Source organism: Lissotriton vulgaris, chromosome 2_1, assembly GCF_964263255.1.
Source record: "Lissotriton vulgaris chromosome 2_1, aLisVul1.2, whole genome shotgun sequence".
Lineage (NCBI taxonomy): Eukaryota > Metazoa > Chordata > Amphibia > Caudata > Salamandridae > Lissotriton > Lissotriton vulgaris.
This window is the reverse complement of record NC_141687.1, coordinates 1364177793-1364202478: the sequence shown is the minus strand read 5'-3', so window position 1 is coordinate 1364202478 and position 24686 is coordinate 1364177793.

Sequence of the window (24686 nt, the reverse complement as noted above, 5' to 3'; positions counted from 1 at the left end):
ACAGCTTGTGAGGCCAAAGACACATTAGATGACTTAGCTGGGCTTTTAGCATTATTGGAATGACGCAGATTAGCTGATGTCGGAATCTCTATATCACAAAACAAGGGTCCAGAGCAAATTGACAAATGCAAATAAATGTAGTATAGAACACAGTGGTAACCATACAAAAATCCTGTCCAGCCGGACCAGGGATTTATTTTAATAAAGTAATGAAATTAAATACAAGTAGGTAGTTGAAAGTGAGGCACACTCCTGTGCCGTAGTTGTGAGAGGGAGAGTAATAGAAGAATTGAAAGGGGGGGGGTTAAAGTATACAGGTAAAAGGAAAGAGCAACCTGGACACTGGTTATATCAATGAGATAGTGTTCTCCAGCATAGACTATACATAATGGTACATATTAGTTACATGTATGTCTATTTATACAAGTCGACGGCGTTTCGATCCAGTGCTCAATTTAAAGGATCATCATCAGGACTAAAACAGTTTAAATTTTGCCTGGTTAAATTCAATAAGCCTCAGTGCCGAGGGTACTAATTATATAGTTTACATGCGGTGCTTTGAATGCTCGTTAGAACAGGATGGAGCAGCCGGTAACGCGATGATTGACGCTTGAAAACGAGCCAGTTAGTTAAATTTGCAGATACGATTTTCCCTCTGTTCAGGCGGTCTTACGATGGGAAGATCCGCGCCTAGCTGCAATTAGTCAGCAGGGACAGCGAGGTGGCTGGGGACAGTCCGAATACTCGCGCTGTTCTGTTCTCTTTAGGCTGCAGCATACACGGAGGAACCTCAATATTAGTTTCAGTTCCATGACTAGTTACTGATCCTTTTTGAACAATCCTACTTCCCACATGTCCTTATTTTGGCCTACATCTAAAGGGGCACATTCACCATGAGGGAGCAAAATCTTTTTCTATAGATTCTATTTGAGCAATAAGTTCAACTCTCAGTAATTCTTTGATATTACTCAATCTGTAATAATTTTCTCAATCCAGGATGGGTTGGGCAAATGGGACTCACTATTACAACCCTCAAAATCCACTTTAGTTGTACACAAGAGCCTGCTCGGGGCTGATTTAGACAGAATATCCTCATTGATGCATTCCCCAATTGTGATCTTAAAGTCCTGCTCGAGGTTGGCGTGACAGACATGTTGGAGTTGGGTAAGAGATGCCTTGTTCACTTCGCTCTCCTAGTCTGCTTTTTGGCTTGACTATTAAACAAGGGGCCCGGGGTAGACACTATTGCTACTACACGGTCTGACTGGCATTGACTGCCTAAGGGAGTTGCTTGGTCAGGAAGAGATCGCAATCTATGTGGGTGGAAATAGGTTATGGTGTCAGCCCTACTTGGAGGGAAAAATGACGCTCAGTGAGTTTAATCTCCATGGCAATAATCTCTGGTGCCCAATGTAACATTTTGTCTATGGAGCTGGGCTTGGTGGACGAGGGGGGCGGGGGTGGTGATAGTACAGGGCGCCTGTCCAAGGCTATTTTTGTATCCATCCTAATTGATGCAACCACACAGTTAAGAGAGAAATAATGATATGGAAGCCCTAAAAGCTAACTATAAGAATGTAGAGCAAATTCCTAACCAGCGAATAGCAAACAAATACGGCTCCACCCTCAATACATTATTTCAGCACTGCTGTTCCTCACATGATAATTACAACTAAATACTGAACAAAAATGATCAGAAATTTGAATACTGTCCTTTGGATAAAAAGCTAGAATCTCTCTATGAAATTATGAAATGTAGAAGGAAGTCACTCTCAATCCAGTCTGGTTTACACAACTTGGAGAAAGACCAGCAGCAGACAGAACAACGGTGCCCCCCCTCCCCCTTCAGACATAATAACACTATCCCCGATCTAGAAACAAACATTAGAGGGTGGCCCAGCACAGCCATAAATCGCCATGGGTCGATCAGATGGGCCCGCCCTTTGCCCAGACTTTGCACGGGCACGTCCCGCACTGCAGGGTAGAGGCAGCGCTAAAAGGTGATGACTACCCCCCCCCCCCTCCACCCACCGAGCAGCTGCGGGAAGTTCCTGCCTTGACAGGGAGTCCGTCCATGGCGATGTGTAGGGCGAAGAAAAGGTAGCCCCCAACAAAGATATCCTCTCTTATTAATATAGTGATACAGTATCATTATATAGCTCCACTTAAATTCTATATATATCAAATGATGCCCCAATGTATATTTATAAACGGAGACCAGGGGGAAATGCAGGCTTCCAAAGGACAACATATAAACATATGTCCATCCGTTACAATCGCATCCACAGCATGCTGATACATGTTTTTGAAAGCAGGTCTTGTTCTTGAAGACTCAGGGTAACTTTAATATAAATGAGTCGGTGTGGGAATAACAGACCATACCTTTTGGGAGTCAGCATTTGATCAATGGTTTGTGGCTGTCATTCTGTCTGCAGACCATTGATAGATTCTATAGCACACCACAAAGCAGGGCGGTGATCCCTACGTACCCCCTATAGATTGTGCATCCTCTATTGGCCTTAAAGTGCACTTTGCCAGTCACAAATACATTTCCATGACGCTATAGTCCTCTAGTTGCCTTTCTGCATGTGTTTGAGACTGGCAGTGGCAACTCACATATTCAGGCGCTCACCATACCTCCTCAGTAGGACAGTGTTGTGATACAGAAAAGGCCTACCAACTGGTCCAGAGCATGAAATGCTTATTGTGCGTTGCACATCATAAACCCTATCTATGAAAGCTGGACTGTCTCATCCGGATTTCATAGACAGGAATGATGAACCCAACCAAGACGACACCAACACATGCATTAAGACTGTCAGAGACCCACAAGATAGATGCATTAGTTGATGGGATATTGTACAGAAGTTCATTGCTGGTAAGTTCCTCTAAAAGAACAGCACAATATGTGAATGTGTCACTTAGGACCATTTGTTTCAATATGCTGGCATTTACTGGTAAGTGCCACGGTATAACAAAGTAAATAATACAACGAATTACATGTTTAGTTAAAAACTCATAGGGTTAAACATCTATGCTAAAGAGGCACACATATGGTAATACAGTGATCACTGAGAGCAGCATAACACAAATCTGCATGATGCAACTGAAGAGCAGAAATGATATGCTGTATAAGAAATCACAACAACGGTCCCTTATAAGCATAAAGATAAGATTGAATAAATATAGACGAAATCGTTTCTATATTGGTTTGACATGTCCAGCCGGACAGAGGTCTGGTATTTACTTAGTAGGAATTGAAGCACAAAATGTACTCACAAGCCTGCACCCAACATAACATACACTCAACATAAATTCAATTCAAAGACTTTATTTCGGTTAGTTAGATAACCATGAAAGCACATACAATTTAAAATACATTTATCAACAGTCCGTGAATGAGATCAAAACAATGAATTTGATAAAATGACATCTTACATTCATCTGGGTGGGAAGAAAACATATTAAAAGCTTAAAACAAAAAAATGTATACAGTAAAAGTTGTAAAAGATTAAAATATTGCTAATGACCTATTTATTCAGAGGGGCTCAATACTAATATATAACAAGCATTTGCAATGCAATAGGTCTCGCATTAGGAAAGTTTGAGCTATTGGTATTGTAAATTACACATTTTGTATTTATGTTTTGTTTTAGAAAATAGCAAAATTAATTGCTGTGTCATTTACAATGCCAATAGTTATAACTTTCGCAAATGTGACACCTATAGCATTTGTAATGCAATATGTGTTGTATTTCCGTGGCTTACATGTATTGATATTACAAATGACAATGGCTTTTAATTTTTTCCAATAATTAATACCTAAATACAAGTTATTGTAATTCATATTGGCAATAGCTTAAAGTTTTGTAAATAACTTTTGTGAAGATTATGTTCAGTGTATTTAATTGTGACGAAAATCCAAGAACAGAAGTGAAATATTAACATCTTTTTGTTACATTTGTAAGCTTGAAACATTGAGAAAACATATTTGAACCAGGTGTTGTTAAATGGTTGCACAGATTGATGCTGTGGTGGCACTGAGTGATGTTGTGATGGCGAACGAGTGATGCTGAGGCGTTCAGTGATGCTGTGGTAGCACATAGTGATGTTGTGGTGCCCCTGAGTGATGCTGTGGTGGTGCGGAGTGATGCTGTATGCTATGCTTTGTTTTGTTTTGCTATCCTATGTTTTGTTTTGTTATGCTATGCTATGTTTTGCTATCCTATGCTTTGAATTGTTATGCTATGCTATGCTGTGTTTTGTTATACTATGCTATGTTTTGCTATGCTATGCTTTGTTATGCTATGCTATGTTTTGTTGTCTTTTTCTATGCTATGCTTTGTTTTGCTATGCTGTTTTGTTGTGTTTGGTATGCTATGTTTTGCTATGCTATTATATGTTTTGTTGTTTTGTGTTAAGCTATGCTATGTTTTGATGTGTTTTGCTATGTTTTGTTATGCTATGTGTTGTTGTGTTTTGTTATGCTATGTTTTGTTATGTAATGCTATGTTTTGTTATGCTATGCTATGTTTTGTTTTGTTATCCTATGCTTTGTTTTGTTATGCTCTGCTTAGTTTTGCTATCCTATGCTTTGTTTTGTTATGCTATGCTATGTTTTGTTGTGTTTTGTTATGCTATGCTATGTTTTGTTATGCTTTGCTAAGCTTTGTTTTGTTATGCTATGTTGGGTTTTGTTATGCTATGCTATGTTTTGTTGTGTTTTGTTATGCAATGCTATGTTTTGCTATGCTTTGCAATGCTATGTTTTGTTATGTATGCTAGATTTTGTTGTGTTTTGTTATGCTATGCTATGTTTTGTTGTGTTTTGCTGTTTTGTTATGCTATGTTTTGTTATGCTATGCTATGTTTTGTTCTGCTATGTTTTGTTGTGTTTTGTTATACTATGCTATATTTTGTTTTGATATGCTTTGTTATGTTATGCTATGCTTTGTTTTGTTATGCTATGTTTTGTTGTGTTTTGTTATGCTATGCTATGCTTTGTTGTGTTTTGCTATGCTATGTTTTGTTTTGTTATGCTATGTTTTGTTTTGCTAGCCTATGCTTTGTTTTGTTATGCTATGCTATGTTTTGATATCCTATGCTTTTTTTTGTTATGCTATGCTGTGTTTTGTTATGCTATGCTATGTTTTGTTATGCTATGCTCGTGAGGGTGTGTGAGTGTGTGTGAGGGTGAGTGAGGGGGTGTAAGGGTGAGGGTGTGTGAGGGTGAGGGTGTGTGAGGGTGAGGGTGTGTGAGGGTGAGGGTGTGTGAGTGAGGGTGTTTGAGTGAGGGTGTGTGAAGGTGAGGGTGTGTGAGGGTGAGGGTGTGTGAGGGTGTGTGAGGGTGAGGGGGTGTGAGTTTGTGTGAGGATGAGGGGGTGTGAGGGTGAGTGAGGGGGTGTGAGGGTGAGAGGGTGCGGGGTGTGAGGGTGAGTGAGGGTGTGTGAGAGTGAGGGTGAGGGGGTGTGAGGGTGAGGATGAGGGGTGTGAGGGTGAGTGAGAGTGAGGGGGTGTGAGGGTGAGGAGGTGTGTGAGGGTGAGGGGGGTGAGCGTGAGGGAGGGTGAGGGTGTGTGGGGGTGTGAGGGGGTGAGGGTGAGTGAGGGTGAGTGAGGGTGAGTGATGGTGAGAGGGGGTTGAGGGTGAGGGGGGTGAGGGTATGAGGATGAGGGTGTGAGGGTGAGTGAGGGGGTGTGAGGGTGAGGAGGTGTGTGAGGATGAGGGTGAGAGGGTGTGAGGGTGAGGGTGAAGGGGTGTGAGGGTGAGGGTGTGTGGGGGTGTAAGGGGTGAGTTAGGGTGAGAGAATGAGTGAGGGTGAGAGGGTTGTGAGGGTGAGGGGGTGAGGGTGTGAGGGTGAGTGAGGGCCGGTGACGGTGGGTGAGGGTGTGAGGGTGAGTGAGGGTGTGTGAGGGTGAGAGGGTGTGAGAGTGTGTGTGAGGGGGTGTAGGGGTGTGAGGGGGTGTGGCTGTGTGAGGGGGTGAGGGTGAGATGGTTGTGAGGGTGAGGGGGTGAGGGTGAGTGAGGGGGTGAGGGTGAGTGAGGGGGTGGGAGGGTGGGTGAGGGTGTGAGCGTAAGTGAGGGTGTGTGAGGGTGTGTGAAGGTGAGAGGGTGTGAGGGTGTGTGAGGGTGAGGAGGTGTGAGGGTGAGGGTCCGAAGTACATGGTGGCAGGGCAGACATCATAAGACAGAGAGAAGAGACTGCGTGGTGACTACGTTGGTACTATACTGATGATTCTCCAGACATGGCTTTATTTTTCCAGCAGTCTTTCAATGGCATGAAACCACCTTTGTGGTGATGCAGTCTCCCAACTAGAGACACCTGGTGATATTCTTCCTAAAATGTGTGATGGGTAAACTGGCTTGCAACTTACCCCAAGGTCACACATGGTGTCAGCGAGAGCTACTCAGTTCATAAACTTCTACAGCCCCAGGCACTACCCCCTCTCGAGGTGACTACAGGAAAACAAACAAGAAAAAAATTAATTACTCATCTCGGCCACTACCAGCAGAACACACTGATATCTATGCCTAGGGTACCCAGTTCGAGACTTGATGTCAGCCCTCCCCATGCCTACAACAAAAACCAAGTTAAAGTAGCTGTTTCATCAAGAAGCAGGTAGACATCGAGTTACTGTAAAGTAAGAACCAACAAAAATCTGTTTTTTCGAGCACACCAAGACTATCTGCCCCAAATGTTTACAAGCTTCCCTTTGCCTGGGCGAGTAGCACATACAGCAAGGCTCTTCCTGTGCATTCTGGTAATGGTAGTCTTCTCCATTAATAATGGGAACAGCAAAAAAAAGGGGATTAGAACGCAACGAAAATGCTTGGGTGGATAAATTCCGTGAGAAGGATAGGCTAATGGAAGGAAAAGCACTACCAGTAAGCAGGCCTTGCGAGAAGAGAGGAAGTCTGCCAGGGAGACTGAAAGATTACAGCATGGAGACGGAAAAGTGAGACAATGCAAGGCTAACTGCAGGGAGAATGCTGTTGTTGACCCTTGAGCAGTTAAGGGGGTTGCATATGTTACTGCAGGGGAAACTAGCAAAAGCTTTAATGAAACATGCTACAAGTAAACACCAAGTTCTTTATAAAACTTATTAAATAAAATAACCCAGTGCAACTATATACTGCTTTGGGCAAAATGCATTTTCAAATATAATTAGAAGTAGAAATAATTCTGTCTGTGTGGGTGGTGGAACAATTCTAGAACAATGGCAGCACTGAAAATAACAAGCAGAGATGGACAGGAGGGGGTGGGGGGGGGGGGGGGGAAACGCACGGGGAGATTAAGTACAATGCAGAACCAGCCCATAAATTAAACAAGTGGGAGAGATTTGTTGCATGGAATTGGTGAACTCGGAACAGGTCTGACATCTAATCTCAGTCTTTAACTGCTCCAAAAATGTGTTGAGATAAGAGCCCAAGACGATCAGGAAACAAAGAAATGCTGGGTGTGTTTTTACACGTAAGCCATCAGCTGTGCTCGAGCTGATGCAAACGAAAAAAAATAGTGCCAGAAGAGTAATATGACATGTAATATGCCCAGTGTCCATGGAAGGGGGGCAGAACACCAAACGCCAGGACAAATCACCACTTAAAAGCAAGGATTTCAGAACTGCACAGGGTCTTTACCTACCAACTTAAAGCTGTGACTGTCATAGTTCGCGCAAAGCATTTTCTGCTTGAACCAGTCTTCTGCAGCATAAGCTTGTGTAAAAAATGGGTGTGTATGAAATGGCCGGGGTGGGGCACTCAAACTATTTCATATCAGTCGTTTATTTCAAATATTCTCCAGAAATTGTAACACACTTCTGAACTTAATTGAAAGAGAAACTCGCACAACTAATCTCTGTGGAGAGCGGCTGAAAAGAATAACACATTTCTCCCTAAGCTCGATGAAACTGTATTAAGTGCCATCCAGGGTCATGGAGGAGGGAGGGAGGGAACAGAACGGACAGTGGGGGAGGGGGAAGGAAGGGCTGTTAAGCAGGAGGAAGCAACAACAGACAAAGGGGCGTATGAGGGCGCACCAACAAGTGGGAGGGGGATGGGGTGGATAAACCAGCACGTGGGCACCAGATGGGGGGCAGGGAGAGTGCAATGAAAACAAGCTACGTTTGTGATAAGCATCACTGAGAGCCTGGAATGCCCATGTGTGAAGAGGGTTCCAGCTGCTGCTTTAAGAGCAACTCACCTTTCCAGCCCGGGCCTGTTTGATGTGTCCAGGTCTGGGACCTTACTTTTCTATTCTTCATGGTGACACAGTCCCCCTGCCTACAAAAGCAAGCACACAGGCCCTCTAAAAGTATTCGTAATAAAAAAGCTGCAGGAGGAACGCAACAGAAACGATCTGCATAGCAGAATGATAGAGGGGAGGGGGGGAGGAGAAATGCGAAACATGGCCTAGCGGCCGTGAGAAGTGTGAAGGAGGGGGCGGGGGAGTGGATGCCTGAAGTGAAGCTGCTGGCAGCACCACGCTGGGGAAGCAACAGATGGCTAAAAGATATGCCGCAGAGGATCGGCAAGAGCCGAAAAAGGGAGATAAAGGGGCCACACCAGCAAGTTCAAACACACAACAGCTGATGTTTAAATGTAAATAAACGAGGGGCGAAACGAAGATGAAAGGGAGAGATTCAGAATGTGAAACGATTCAGACTGTGAAACGATTCAGAATGTGAAACGAAGAAAGCAGACTTCAAAAGGAGAGTGGAGGGACAGAGAAAGAAAAGATAAAGATGGAGGGAGAAGAAGGGACGAGGACAGACAACGGCAGCGGAGAGTGGGAGGCAGGCACAGAGAGGGAGGTGGCGTGGGAGAAAGAGGGAGTAAGAAGGTTAACCAGGAGACCAAAAGGCGGCCGGGCTGTACAATGCTGTCACGTTTTGAAGGCATGAGTTTGGCCTGGTCTGGAAGCAAGGAGCACGGCGAGCAGGGAGGGGCTGGAGAGGTGAGGGCACAGAGAAACAAAATGCGAGTCACAGCCTGGCGGCCGTGAAGTGTGAAGCAGTGGGCAGGGAAGCAGGAGCAAATGGTAAGGGGAGCCTTTGAAGAGCAAGGCAGGGGGATAGAAGCGCGTTCACGAGCACGTGCACTTCTACAAATCCTCAGCTTTCTGGTTTGACTGCAATAGGTCTCTACGAGACCTAAAAATGTGTGCCATCTTCATCTGAGCAAATTCCTTCGCATTAGCCACATCGAAAATAAAAATGTTGCTACAGCTGTAACTACCAATGCATTGGTGTCTGATTTCAAGATCCTAAAAAACACCAATAGTTCTTAATTCCTAAATTTTTACACAGCTGTGTTATCCACTTTCTCCTGATATTGCAATAGGCTGGGCAGAAAAGGGTGACGTGCAGCGGAGTTTCAGCCTCCGATTTACAGCCTGGACACGGACGTGCAGGACCCCCCCTCCACCTGTCAGTAATTGAATATAAAGGCAAGGTACCATATCTGATTTGGAGATAGAGCTTTTTCGCTAAGGTTGTTTGAATAACGTCTTGTTCCTGTTCAAAGCTATAATCTATCTTGTGATCCAGGAAGCCATCAGTCAGGCTTGATGGCCTGGCTGAATGGTACATTTCCTGTAGATTATGGTATTTTATGGTGTCTGCCAAGGTTTTCTTTTAGATAGCTGGGCAGGAGACCCCAGGACCAAGCCAGACATTCTCAAGCCCAATTCTGCTTGCTGACTGCCTTATAGAGGATAACCAGGGGATCCTACCTGCACCCAGAGAGGCCATCACCACCTTTAGTTCCTCCCTGTAACTCTCCAACTCAGGAGTACTCCATAGTCTCCTCCAATAGAGGAGCGGGCGTGAGGCGATGGCATCTGCTATCGGTCTGATGTTCAAATCCAGCCTAAGTGGTACTAGTGGAGTGCTTTTTGGCAGGATCAGAATTTGCCTAATAAAGTTATTTTCTGTAAAAGATAACTCATGTGATGGTAGGTGCCCCCAGAGCTCTGCCCCGTACAGGGATGAAGCTCTTGCGCACTCACTATTTTTTGCACACAATTTTGGGGGATTTTTAAAATCCCCCCGACGGCCTGGGTCAATTTTAAATTGGCTTTGCCCATTTTTGTGCCCCACCCCATTTTGTCATTCAAGGATAGGCCTAAGTAGTCAAAGTTAGATACCCTTTCTTGGGATCGGCCATCCATTTTTGTATGGGGACTGTTAGTTGTGCTGGCATTGAAAACCATGTACTTGGTTTTGTTGATGTTAACCACCAGGTTTCTTTTCTTGCAAAAGATAGTAAACTGGTCCAACACCCGCTGCATACCCATTGGTGATTTTGAAAGCAGCAGGATGTCGTCCGCAAACATTAGTGCGGGAAATCTTCCTGAAGCAAGTTTAGGCGAGTCAATCTTTTTTATTGTGAGGAGGTCTTCTATAAGGCCATTGAGAAAGAGGGAAAACAGGGTAGGGGCAAGAACACAGCCCTGTCTAACCCCCTTCTCAATCGGGAATGCCCTAGTTAGTTGGCCGGACTTGCCGAAGCGAACTTTAGCAAAGGTTCCTTTGTGTAGAATTTTAAATTGATAGCATAGATACGGCGGAATCCCCATATTTAATAATATGTTCCAAAGTTGATTCCTGTCCACCATGTCAAATGCAGACTTCAAGACCACGAATGTTAGGTACAGACTACCCCCCTCCAATACAACATGCTTCCAGTAGAGGACCTGGGGCCAAAACAATTGGTCAATAGTTGTTGCTTTGGCTCTAAATCCCGCGTGTAGTGGTGAAATAATATTATTATCTGTAATCCAGGCCTGCAAACGTTGCAAGAGAACCCTGGCATATATTTTTTGGCTCACATCGATAAGGCTGATGGGCCTATAATTTGACGGATCAAGCGTAGAACCCTTTTTATATATGGGAATTATCTCCGCCCCGACCAGGTACTCGGGAATGGTTTTCCCTTCAAGATTGAATTAATTAACATAGTGAGATAGGGGACCCAGCCCCTCGGTTCATCTCTAAAAAGGTCACCAGGGATCATAGCTAACCCCGGAGATTTATTAGATTGCAGAGATATCATAGCTAATTCCACCTCTGCCATGGAAAAGGGCGGTGGGCACCAACTGGAATCCAGGGCCAAAAGGATACCAGGGACCTCACTTCTCAGTTGAGGGGGAATAGAATAAAGATCTTTAAAATATGAGCACCAATATTCTTCCGGAATTTTTGGGTCAATCGTAGACTTGCCCTCTGTTTTCCCGGTATGAACGAGATTCCAGAAGGTTGACTTAGCATGAAAAATGATTTCCTTATAAGCCCTCCTGGCTTCGATTGTAGGATCTTTACTACCACGTTTGAGTGCCTCTAGTAGTGCACACTTTGCCTTCCTACATCCCTTATTGTACCAAGGGTTACTATCCCCTTGCTGCCGCGGTTTAGGGGTAGAAGATTTATGAAACCAATCAGCCAGTGTTACCGTTAGTTCCTTATGGATCTCATAGAGATCGGTTCCTACGCCATTTCCTGAGGTAGTGTTGCTCGTTGGGTTAACCCTTTCTAACAGGGGGATTACACTCATGTACATTTTGGCCATGTTTTTTGGGGACCTTTTTAAGGTTGCCCCGCGAATTCTCCTCCCACCTTGAGTTATTCTAATGACCCTTGCAGGAACATCTACCCCATCTTGATCCTCATTGGGCAGGAGCAGATCCATACCCACAACTAAAGGGTTGTGGTCACTTTCCGTGCGATTAATTACATAAAAATTACAAATTCTAGGCCAAAGTCCCAAGCTGGCCATGAAATAGTCAATTACGGAAGAGTGACCCATACCACTATATGTAAATTTCCCTGTACTATCCCCCGGGAAGCGCCCATTACAGGCTCTGATAGAAAATAAATAGGTGAGGGATGTTAGCTGGAGTACCAAAGCTGACCAACATTAGACATGATAAATATTTGGGAGTGGGATGTGCCAGGTGTCATCTTCTTCTGATGTAACCTGGGTGGCGCCCTTCAGTGGTTCATAGTGGCAATTAAAGTCTCCACCAATCAACACTTCGGCGTCACCCAGTAAACTATGCAGTAAGGTACTCAAGGAGCCTAAGGTCTGGGAGGTGCCTCCTAAGCGAACTGGCCTAGAATAAATATTAATAAGGGCCAGTTTCATTGAGTTCGGGTGGGACAAGAGGATACATATCAAATCAGGACTAATAGTATCAATCCTTTTAATAGAAAACCCAAGATGTACACCCACCCATATACACAACCCCCCTGACGGTCTTCCTATTAGGCTCTTTACGGCAGGCTCCGTAAATGAAACATACCCCAGTCTATGTGTGGATGTAAGGGCCCTTGTCTCCTGAAACAGACAAATCCCATGGAGGTCTACAAACATACACCAATCAGGGATTTCTAAATTGGCCGCCAGTCCCGCTATGTTCCATGATAGAGCTTTTAAGTTCCCGGTTCGGGAGGCCGCCCCGTGATCCAGATCGTCACCAGGTGTGTGTGGTCCTCCGACTAAGGGTTCTACCTCTTGCAGAGCTAATTCAAGCTGAGGAACCAAACTTTGTGGAGGGGAAAGGACCATTGGAGGTTTAGCAGATGAGGGTGTGGATTGAATAGCCAATGACTTCCTCCTGTCCTCAGTAGGTATTCTCTCCAAGTGGACTTTATCAGTGTAATTAAGGGCAGAATCTGCATGCCCTAGCCTGCCCCCGGTATTATTGTCCCATGGTCAGATCTTAATATTAGTACATGGGAGGGAGAAAGAGAGGTCATTTGTAGTCAGTCCACCTGTTCTAATGAGCTAAACCTATTGTGTACCGGGAACCCCATAACATCGTCTCTTCCCCACCTACCCCACATGCCCACCTCCTGGCAGAGATCTTCTTCCCCCTGTGAATACCAATTTCCACAATTTCCTTTATTGTAAGGGTAACGTGGTTTGGGCTGGGGGTAGAAATAACTCAGCTTTACTGCCTTTATAGGCGTAGTTTGACTAAAAGAGCTATTGCTACACACATGGTCTGTCACCCTCCTATCCTGGAAATTAATGACCACACAGTCCCCTTCAATATCTTTCCTGTTAGGACCCACCCACCCTACTCTTCTGACAAAAAGAATCTTGCTTTGGACATGTCTTGGCAAGGGTTTATACTTGTTCAGCCAATGGATTATTTTGTTTTTAAGGTCCATGAATGTTTCAACTCTGTTTGAAACCAGTGTAGGAACCCCAGTAAGAACAGCCACATAAGGGACACTCTCAGGAGGTAAATTAACTCATGGTAGATCCTGGGCACTGAAGTTAGTTTTAGGAGCATTTGAAGAAACTCTGCCCGGGGTGTTTGGCTTAGCTACTGCTGTTAACACTACAGCTTTGGTAACAGACGTGGATGCATTATTACAGACGCCCTGCTGCAGTGAGACAGTTGTAGGCAGAGTATTAGGAGGGCAAGTAGGTGTTGGCTTGGAATGTAACACCTGGGCACCACAGGGGTAATTATGGATTGAGTTTGCACATTTGTGAGAAAAATCATTAACGCAGTCTACGTTTTTCAAAATTGAGTCCTCCATTTTGGTCAGTCTTTTTTCAATACTTTTCAGTCTTTGCTCCAAAGGCTGAATAAGTGAGGTAAGGACCAAACTCATTTTCCCTATAAGAGTTTCTTCATCGTAAGGGCTTGAAGATTCCGATATTAAATCAATGCAAACCTCCGGCGGGCACAAAGCAGTCAACGATGCCTCAGTCACAGCTCCTTGCTGCGATGTTGAGGAGTCAATAGGTAAGTCTGTACAGTCATTAGGTTTGGACTGCTTGGCTTTTCTACCCCGATGAGCAGTTCCCCCTCTCTTCCTTTTAGGGATTGCATCCTCATTCTTGGTACTTTGGTCACAACTATTTATAGGTGGATCTGGGTGAACAATTGCCTTGTGGCATATCTGCCTAGCATGAGGTTGGTTACTCTCCGTGCTGGATATATTAATGGAGAGAGAGCTTTGGTTCCAGGGTAACCCTTCTACATCAGTAGCTTGTAATATTACTCCTGGGGATTTTGCCTGGGCTAGGAGGCCCAGTGATGATCTCTTCAGGAACCACAGATGAAGCCCTCATTATTAAATTATCTAATGTCCCTGCTACATGTCCGCCGGGTGTCGGTTTCATTCCTCTGCGAGCCGCCATAGATGACACAATGTAGAACCAAAAACACTACTCACGATTTCAAGTGGACGTTAGAAGGGTGGCCCGGTCCGGACTCACCCGGTCTTTAACGGGCTTAAACGGGCCCGCCCTTGGCCCGGGCTTCGTCGGCTCTTCCCGCGATGCAGGGCAATGCGCTTGTTAAATGGGCCTCCTGGCGCTGGTGGAACGTCTGAAGAGCGCGCCGCCGCTTAGCCTGCCGGGAGATGTAGTCCCGGGGCGGAGGCACGGGTAGTTGCGTCTAGTGACTCCTGGTGGTAGCGGCAAGGAAACCTTGGCTCTGGTTGCCCTGCTGCTGCTTCTGGTAAGTGACCCCCTCTCAACATAAATAGAGAAAACAAAACAAAGGACTTGTAGGCAACAGCTTAGCGTTCTGTTATACTGTTATTTACACCGTTAGGAATAAAAAAACAGAACAATTCTCACACCTTTACACTTTCAAGGGAAAAATAAAGTTTTTACGATTGTATAAGGTGTTTATATTTGTCGACGCCGTTTCGATCCATATTACCAAATGCACGGATCATCATCAGGACATTAAATAAATGCCTCATTTGCCTATAGAGAAAACTGGGGAAGGAAAATACAACAGAACATCTATTAAGAGGATTCATGGAGTCTACATTCAAACACTGTGGTTTTGGCATTACAATTACTACAATCGAATTATGAAGTGAACAAAACTCGAAGTGAGAATAGACACAGTTGAGTGTAATTAAAATAACGGACTGTGAAGACATATTGGTGTGAGAAGATACAGTAGTGAACCGTCAGCAGCTACGACCCTATGTGTCATGCGAGCCTAAGTAATGACGATAGAAAAGGACGTAGTGAGGAAATACGGTGGTAGTGATGACTAGCGGGAACTTGTGTTAACCATAGAAGCAGGCGAACAAGGCTCTAATAGGCGGTAGTAATCAAGGCACGTCGTTAGGTTCGGGAGCGTGATTATAGCCGTGAAGACCCGAGAAGAGCGGAGAAACAGCCAGATAAGGCTCTAGTAGCCGGTGGTGCTTACGGCATGAGGTTCCGAAGGGTGAACAAGCCGTGGAAAGCGTTCTGCGAGCATTATCAAGGGAAGGCCAATCCAATATGAGGCCACAGTAAGGGGAACGGTTACGGGGTTCCGAGGGAAACCAGCGTACCTGAAAAATAATCATAACGTACTGTCAGGGATGAGCGCATGCGTGAAGAAGGGACCCACTTGCCGAGCAGGGGAGCAGGCTTACCAATTAAGATGAAATCAAGGAAGAGTCCGGTGAACCCAGATGAGGTGTATTCGATCACTTCTACCTGCGTGATTTCAGGCATCACGGGGGACGAGTTCTTAAGTGAGCGTCAGGGCACCAGAATGTGGCGTGAAGGATCGCTCCTAGACTTCCAACGGTATGATGACCTTAAAGGAAAAATTAACGAGGGAGGTCAAGGGGCGTTAGGGGACCTACATGGGGCGTTTGCTAGGTCTTGCAGCGGGTGGACTTACCGGTCCGAGTGAAACGAGGGCTTGCTCAATCGCATGCAGGTGGGGCTGTGGGCGTGTAACCGCTCAGCTCTTTAAGGAGGGCACTAGTTCCTGATTGGTCGAAAAATTGGAGGTGACGAGGAGTGTGTGTGAACATAGAAAAGTGTTGAGTGGGACTACGGCGGCCATCTTTGGACAGGTTAAAATCCTCAAGCAGAAAATGTGGAGGAAGGGGTGTAACCATAACAAAAAGGATGAGTGCTTTGTGCATGTCTAATGGAACATATAACCATCTAATATAACCATGTTTACATTTCATTTAGAAAAGACAAAATAAACGTTGGTGCAAAAAAACCAACAGCCTTGGGGGTTAGGTGTTGGATGGTTACAGGAGGCTTTTGCTAACGTTTACAAAACAAATTAAGTACAGGAGGATTCAGATAAGAGTAGTCCAATCTTGAAGAAGATTCAGGCAGTGTTCAAACTATCAGTCTTTATAATCCACTTTATTTCCTCTTTATTTAGGATCTGTGTAATGTCACCTCCTCCTGGAGGTAGTTTGATGGAGCTAATCACAGTCCAACGAATGTCATTCTCAGAGTGTCCTTTCTCTATAAAATGATCCACCAGCGGTGCATTTGCTGTTTTGCAGCATATTCTGCTGCAGTGCTGGGAGATACACAGGCGGATTTTCTGCTTTGTTTGACCCACGTAGATCATATTGCATGGGCAAAAGATTGCATATATCAGTTTACAAGTATTGCAATTAGTAAAAAACGTCAAAAAATTCTTAGTATCCTTATTTACAAATTCCTTTGCTTCGATGGTAAACTCACACACCACACAATTTCCACATTTGATGTGTCCCTTAAGAGGTGTTAAGGACCACATGTCATGCAATGTAGGGTTGGGATTATGAGTGGTTGGGAGAGCAGCCCTGATTATTTTATCCTTAATATTCTTGCTTCTTTTGAATGCAAACATTGGCATGTCCAGTTTGAGTGAGCCTGCATTTAGAATTTCCTAAAAGGAGAGAGCATCCGGATCTCAGACCCCCCGTTGGACTGCGCTATTCTGTAGCCATCCGGTACCTGCGGCAAAATTTGTTAGTCTTTCTTCTTTTTTTTCCCCGCCTAAAGAGATGTAGTGAAGAGCGAGGACAAATACTAACCTGATAATCTACCCATTACCAGATTAAAGTGAGGAGACTAAGAGATTGAGAAGCGGGTGACCCCTCACATCCTTTTTTAAAACAAACTCCTGAAAAAGTGCACGTTCCATCTACCAGACCACGGTGATACCTTTTAGATATAACCCACCTCACCAAGGAACAGCCTAACAAGTTTGCATTTCTCTGACTATCCGTGCTAAAGCCAACGCCTCTGGCACGATATCGTCCTTACTCTATCAAGAGCGTGCCCTCCCAGTGCTTAGACCTCGTAAATTCACGCCACGGACCTGTGCCATTAGATCGGCACTTGAAAGAAACCCAGTTTTATCGCTGTCCTTGTCCCCTACCCCTCGGTCATTCATCGCCCTGACGAAGGTGTGACCTATGTGGGCCAGAACACCGAAATTCGCGTCAGATTGACTCCTGTTGTTGGCAGGATCATTAATACACCCTATGTCTTACCTGCCCTACTTCCCTCTTTGTTAATGAACTAGCGACCATCGTAATTGCAGTTAAAGGCAGTGATGTACCATTGTTCTGTTTGTTGGAAAAAATGAATGATCTGTGGAATGATAGTTGCTCTGATATGATTGTGGCTATGAGTGTATAATGAGAGTGGTGTTTGAGGGACTATTTCTATACTGATATTTAATGTTATTGAATGTATCTAGCTTTTAATATTTATAATGTCACTTTTCCAATTTGAAAAATCATGAAATCAAAAAAAATATGAATAAAATAATCTATAATGAATAAATGACAGCCTTCATGTGTTGAATATGTTGTGTGGCTTTGATGGTACCCAGTGTTGCACATTCTAAACTTTAGGATCCTTTCTAGGACCTCCTCCATATAGTCCCGGCAGGGTTCTTTTTCTGATTTCGTGTTGTTTAATCCCTTTTCCTGCCGTCTATCCAAACCCCTAATGGGAACCCCCTTCTATTTATTTGCATTTAGAATTGGCCAGTTTTTTTTAATGGTTTTTCGGTCACTGTTGGATACTGAGGAAAATGTGACGCACACTAGACGTTCTGTGTCCTTTTTGGGTTTAGGCTCTAAGAGTAATTCTCGTGGGCAGTAACACGCTCGTTTCATAGAGACTCGTACCAGGCGACAACAACAACCACAATGGTACAACCCTCCAGGCAAGAGGCAGACCAGACACAAATTTTACCAATCGTAACCTTCCTACAGAACCTGATCCAAATTGCAACAATATGGTCATCCCCATTTCTAATCTCTCCTCTCATACACTATCCAGTCACGAGATATCCATTTTGAGTAAGGGCCTTTCTTTTGTCCCTACAACATACCCTAACTTTTTAGACTTTCAATCTGAACTACTTAGGTTCTTCAGAAAAATAAGTCTACGAGTATTTTTTTATAACAATCCTAGCCCTCCCTAACTCTCTCACACTCCGTTCAGACCACCTTCCACTTTCGCCCCATCTGCGAATATGATACCCAAGGAGATTGTCACCTTCAAAAAGATTGTCCTAAAGGAAACTGCAAGACTGGGCAAGTCACGCATCTTCATTCCATACAATATCACTTTACAGGAAAGACCGCTATTTCCAATCTGCGCGAAAACACCAATTTGATCATTAATCCTGCAGATAAGGGGGTGGTATAGTGCTGCAAGGTCTGGATGTATACAAAAATGAACTCTAAAGCCAGGTATCCAACACTGACCATTATTGCAAACTCCCCACTAATCCCACTAAAGAGTTACAGTCTATGATTAGGCTTGTCACCAACGAAGCTTTACAAGAAGGCTTTTTGAGCAAAAATGAATTCAATTTCCTTAATGTGACCAATCCACGGACCCTTAGTAATCTACACCCTACCTAAGGTCCACAAGAGACTTGACAATCCTTAAGGCTGCCCCATAGTTTCCGGCTCGGTTCTCGAGCCCCTAGGTCACTATGTCAACTACTTTTTGAAGGATTTTGTACCTATTACCGAGCGCTACATTAAGGACAGCATGTCTATGATCAACCTTATTGAAAATCATGCATTTGATCCCACTACTGAGACTATGCACACTTGACGTAGAGTCTCTCTACACTAACATTCCGCAGAGAGACTCACTAATTGTAATGGAAACCATACTCAAAAGAAAAGATTAAGAATGATCAGTTAAACATTGCCTTGTTAGAATCAGAGCAGAGGCTAGCACATGCTATTATAGAATGTCAAGAGGTGGTACAACGATCACTGGAGGTTATGTGTGCTAAGGCCGCATCAGAAGAGGTCAAAGCAGGGAAAGCAGTCAAAATATATAATGCGCAAAGGGAGAAGTGCTATGAATACAGTGAAAGGGTGGGGCGAACACTAGCAGTTCGTACAAGGCAGAGGACAGCCAAGAGGGAAGTTAAAGAAATCGAAAACAGCAGCGGCAACATGATCATAGACAGTGGGGGTATACAAGAGGTGTTTAGGGAGTTCTATTGTAAGCTTTATGGAGAGGAACAGGACAGAAATAGTGTGGAAATACAAATATATCTACAGAACTTACCTAACAAAGTGCTACAGGATGAGGACAGAGAGTCCTTGGATGCCTGTCTAGGTTTAGATGAAATCAAGGAGGCCTTGTTGAGCTTACCACTCAGTAAAGCAGCTGGGCCTGATCTGTTGCCCGGGGAGTTTTATAAGAAATTTTTGACATCTATTTATTTGGACCTAGTTAGAACTTTTAGGGAAGCACAGACAGGGGCATCCATCCCAGCGAGCTGGGCTGGGGCAGACATCATAATAATTCTTAAAAAAGGGAAGGCTCCCTCAGAGCCAGGATCATATCGTCCCATAACACTGATCAATGCAGATTTAAAAATCTTCTCAAAAGCACTGGTAGTTAGATTTGCAAAAGTAATAGGGCAGCTAGTGAGCCCTAACCAACAAGGTTTTATCCCGCAAAGAGGCACCACACTGCATGTTAGGAAGATGATAACATTGTTCGACGCACAAGGAGTGGAGGGAAAACCAATGGCAGCCATGTTGTTGGACGCCGAAAAGGCCTTTGATTGTGGTTCTTGGGATTTTTTGTGGGCTGTTCTAAGGAGAGGGGGCTTTGGGCTAGGATTTATCAAGGCGATTCAAACATTGTATCATAGACCCACTGCCTGTATCAGAGTGAATGCAGGCTGCACCGCTTCCTTTTCAATTAGACGGGGTACGCGACAGGGGTGCCCCTGTTCACCCCTGCTCTTCACAATGTACATAGACCCTTTGATCCAGAGATTGGAGCTAAATAACCAAACTTGCCCCTTAAACACCCAAATGGGGAGCGTTAAAGTTCTCGCTTACGCGGACGATATTGCGATCATCACACCCTCACCTGCAGAGGCTATAGGAGCAATAGAGCAGGAAGCAGAACAGTTTGGGAGAGTGGCAGGCTATGCACTGAATAAAAGCAAATCACAAATTATAAAGAATACTCATGCAGTCTGCATAGACACTCGGTGGTGGCTGAGGGGGTTTATCTGGGCATAACCATAACCGCAGATCTGGATAAACTGGTGGAAATGAATATTTGCCCTATCATCAGTAAAGCAAGGAAGAATTTAGACAGGGTGCACAATTTACACATGTCCATAGTAGGTAGGGTAAATTATGTAAAGATGAACCTGCTGCCGAAATTTTTATATTTGTTTAGAACTATTCCATTGTTTTTTAATTTAACCTGGTTTAGCAGAATAGATAATATGATTAATCGATTTGTGTGGTCACAGGGTAAGACAAGAAGAGCTATAAGATTTATGTCATTGCCACGGGAGAGGGGAGGATGGTCGCTTCCAGATCTAAGAATGTACTATTGGGCAGCAGCATTACAAAAGATGTCAGGCCTTTTGGGAGGCGCAGAGAAGGAAAATGAGACACACGCAGGATCAATTGAGATCTACGGAATAATTCTCGGGGCAGAGACAGAGAATGCATTTCTTAGATATACGGAACCAAACTACTTTAAGAGGACTAGGTTCAAGACCATAGACGTGGCATATAGGGTATGGAAGGCGTTTAAATAAAGCTTTGGCATGGGGAGATATCATGCATACACCAGACTTGGGGATGATCCTACGCTACCCGCTGAGATCTTTGCCGACACTACATTTAGGGAATGGAGCAGCTTGGTAGTAAAAAAGATGGGAGATTTGCTAGGCCCGACAGGTGTACGCCAATTCGTAGAAATCCAACGGGAATTTGGGATCAGCAACAGGAGTTTTTTTAAGTACTTGCAGACGAGAAGTTTCTTGGCCAGCAAAAGAGGGGGCCCACTGGGGTTTGGCGACAATCCAATATTGCGAGTAATAGAAGGGGGGCAGGGCTGTACAATCAAGAGGCTGTATGCTGAACTTATTGTGCATGGAGGGGATGATTTAGTTAAATTTGAAACTAAATGGATGGACACATTAGAGATACCCGAGGGCGTGTTTGGAAAATCACTGCAGCTAGATCAGGAGGCTCTGTGCTTGTTGGCTCTACAAGCCCAACACTATAAAACCCTGTAAGACTTTACTATACGCCAGCCAGAATTGCCCAGTGGGGATGCACACAGGGGATCACTTGCCCGAGATGTGATAGCACGGAAGGAGACATAAAACATATGTTTGCTGAGTGTCCGAACCTTCTCCCCCTGTTAAAAGACATGGAAGCTTTTTTTGACAGATCTTTGAACTATAAGGTAAAATTAACAGCTGACATAATCCTTTTAGGAGTTGAGACAGGCACTTTGCAATCACAATTTGTATACTTTGTATTTGTGGCCATGGCGGTGCTACGTTTATGTATAGCTACCGCATGGCGGGATAAGCTACCACCAACCATGCAACAATGGTTGGCAAGGTTGTTGCATATACATAATATAGAAAAGGCCACATATACGAGAAAGGGGAAGAAGGGTAGGTCACTAGGCTTACAGATTTGGAGCCCGATCGCAGAATGGAAAAATAGGATGGTTAGAGTTTAGACTGAGCAGGAAACTTTGGGTCTGCTTGGTCATCGGTGCTCCTTACCTGTTAGGCCTACCTGGTTAAATTTCCAGGCAAGGCTTTGCATATCTGGTTAGATTGGTCTTATTATTTTTTTTACGTTGGAATGGTATATCTTGTGTTATTGTCATCTCTTTAGTTCGCGGATTAGCCAAAATGTAAGTAATTTGTAAACGCTGAGTACTATAATGGCCTAAAATCCTGTCCTACATGTATAGGTAACCATATGTAACTAGACTGATCATAGGCTTTTTCTTGACATATACCTGTGTATTTGACTCTCTCTCTTAATTGAAATGTCCTGTGCGGGGGAGGGAGGGAAGGGAGTAAATGCTGTAAAAATTGTTTAATAAAAACATTTTTTTTAAAAAGGAAACCATACTCAACAAAAAGACCATGACTGCACTCAGTCCCCACTCTTTTTATCATACAACTTTCAGAGATATTCCTTACTAGGAATTTTTTCAAGTTTGATGACCAGTTCTATCAGCAGGTTCCGGGTTACATCAATGGGAGCTATTTCTGCCCCAACCCTGGCAATCCTTTACATGGACTCACTTGAATGTAATATCATCTTGCCACCTACCAATCCGTTTCATACAAATTGGAAACGGTATAAAGATGATATTTTCCTTATTTGGTCTGATGAGCTAGATGCCCTTGATTCATTCTTCCACTGGCTTAACAATAACTGCAATGGCCTGACATTCACTCAAGCACACAGCAAGACCAGTATCCCTTTTTGGACCTCACCAATAAACTTTAAGATGGAGCTCTCTTTACAAGCCTTTTTCTAAAACCCACTGAATGCAACACCCTGCTCAGCTACAGTAGCTGCCATCCAAGGGCACTCAAAGATAGCCTTCCATACTCACAATTCTTGAGAATCAGAAGAAATTGTTCACATAAAACAGACTACTTCAGTGAGTCTAAAACACTTTCCCCCAAACTCACCAATAGAGGCTACCCACGACCCCTGGTACGAGTCGCTATGAAACGAGCGTGGTACTGCCCTCGACAAACACTCTTAGAGCCTAAACCCAAACGGGACAAAGAACGTCTAGTGTGCGTCTAAACATTTTCCTCAGTACCCAACAGTGTCCGAAACACCATTAGAAAAACCTGACCAATTCTAAATGCAGGCTCACTCAAACTAGACATGCCAATGTTTGCATTCAAAAGAAGCAAGAATATTAAGGACCAAATAATCCGGGCTGCTCTCCCAACCACTCATAATCCCAACCCTACATTGCATGACATGTGGTCCTTAACTCCTCTTAAGGGACACACCAAATGTGGAAATTGTGTGGTGTGTGAGTTTACCATCGAAGCAAAGGAATTTGTATATAAGGATACTAAGAATGTTTTGAATTTTTTTACTAATTGCAATACTTGTAACTTGATATATGCAATCTTTTGCCCATGCAATATGATCTACGTGGGTCAAACAAAGCAGAAAATCTGCCTGCGTACCACCAGCACTGCAGCAGAATACGCTGCAAAACAGCAAATGCACCACTGGTGGATCATTTTATAGAGAAAGGATACTCTGAGAATGACATTTGTTGGACATTGATTAGCATCATCAAACTACCTCCAAGAGGAGGTGACATTACACGGATGCTAATAAAGAGAAACTAAAGTGGATTATACAGACTGATAGTTTGAACACTGGACTGAATCTTCTTGAAGATTGGACAACTCTTATCTGAATCCTCCTGTACTAAATTTGTTTTGTAAACGTTAGCAAAAGCCTCCTGTAACCATCCAACACCTAACCCCATTCTAAATGAAATGTAAACATGGTTCTACTAGATGGTTATATGTTCCCTTAGACATGCACACGGCACTCACCCTTTTGGTTATGGTTACACCCCTCCTCCACATTGTCTGCTTAATGATTTTAACCTGTCTTAAGATGGCCGCCGTAGTACCGCTCACCCCTTTCCTATGTTCACACACACTCCTCATCACCTCCAATTTTTTGACCAATCAGGAACTAGTGCCCTCCTTAAAGACCTGAGCGCTTACACGCCCACAGCCCTGCCTGCATGCGATTGAGCAAGCCCTTGTTTCACTCAGACCGGTAAGTCCACCCGCTGAATGTCAAGGCAAACGCCCCATGTAAGTTCCCTAATGCCCCTTGACCTCCCTTGTTAATTTTTCCTTCAAGGTCATCATACCATTTGAAGTCTAATAGCGATCCTTCACGCCACATTCTGGCGCCCTGACGCTCGCTTAAGAACTCGTCCCTCGTGAAGCCTGAAATCATGCAGGTAGAAGTGATCGAATTTGCTTGATCTGGGCTCACCGGACGCATCCTTGATTTCATCTTAATTGGTAAGCCTGCTCCCCTGTTCCACAAGTGGGTCCCTTTCTTCACGCATGTGCTCATCCCTGACAGTACGTTATGAATATTTTTCAGGTACGCTGCTTTCCCTCGGAATCCCGTAACCGTTCCCCCTACTGTGGCCTCATATTGGATTGGCCTTCCCTCGGTAATGCTCACAGAATGCTTTCCACGCCTTGTTCACTCTTCTGAACCTCACTCCGTAAGCACCACCGGCTACTAAAGACGTGTCCGTCTGTTTCTCAGTTCTGCACGGCCCTTCATGGCTTTAATCACGCTCCCGAACCTAACCCCGTACCTTGATTACTACTGGCTATTAGAGCCTTGTTCGCCTGCTACTCTGGTTAACACAAGTTCCCACTAGTCATCACTACCACCGTACTTCATCACTACGTCCTTTTCTAACGTCATTACTTAGGCTTGCATGACACATAGCGTCGTAGCTGCTGACGGTCACTTCTGTATCTTCTCACACCAATATGCCTTCACAGTCCGTTATTTTAATTCCACTCAACTGTGTCTATTCTCACTTCGAGTTTTGT